Source organism: Panthera uncia, unplaced genomic scaffold, assembly GCF_023721935.1.
Source record: "Panthera uncia isolate 11264 unplaced genomic scaffold, Puncia_PCG_1.0 HiC_scaffold_1696, whole genome shotgun sequence".
Classification (NCBI taxonomy): domain Eukaryota; kingdom Metazoa; phylum Chordata; class Mammalia; order Carnivora; family Felidae; genus Panthera; species Panthera uncia.
Genome location: NW_026058356.1, coordinates 1,214 through 1,502, shown reverse-complemented (window position 1 = coordinate 1,502; position 289 = coordinate 1,214).

The window sequence follows — 289 nt, the reverse complement described above, 5'->3', positions numbered from 1 at the left end:
CATGCTCTGTCTCTCTCTCTCTGTCAAAAATAAATAAACATTAAAAAAATTTTTTTAAGGAGTTTTATGATTATTTTGAAATATTTACTATGAAAACGTAATGGGATTTGAAATTGGCTACTGGAAACTCCGACATCACGTTTGGCAATGAAAGAAAAGTTAACAGAATGATAGTGCCTTGGATATACAACTTAAAGAGACTGAAATTATTTGATACCTGGTTAACAATAAGAAAGCAGTTTCTGTCAATCAGACAAAGAGCAATGAATTCCTTCTGCTGTTTGCTACC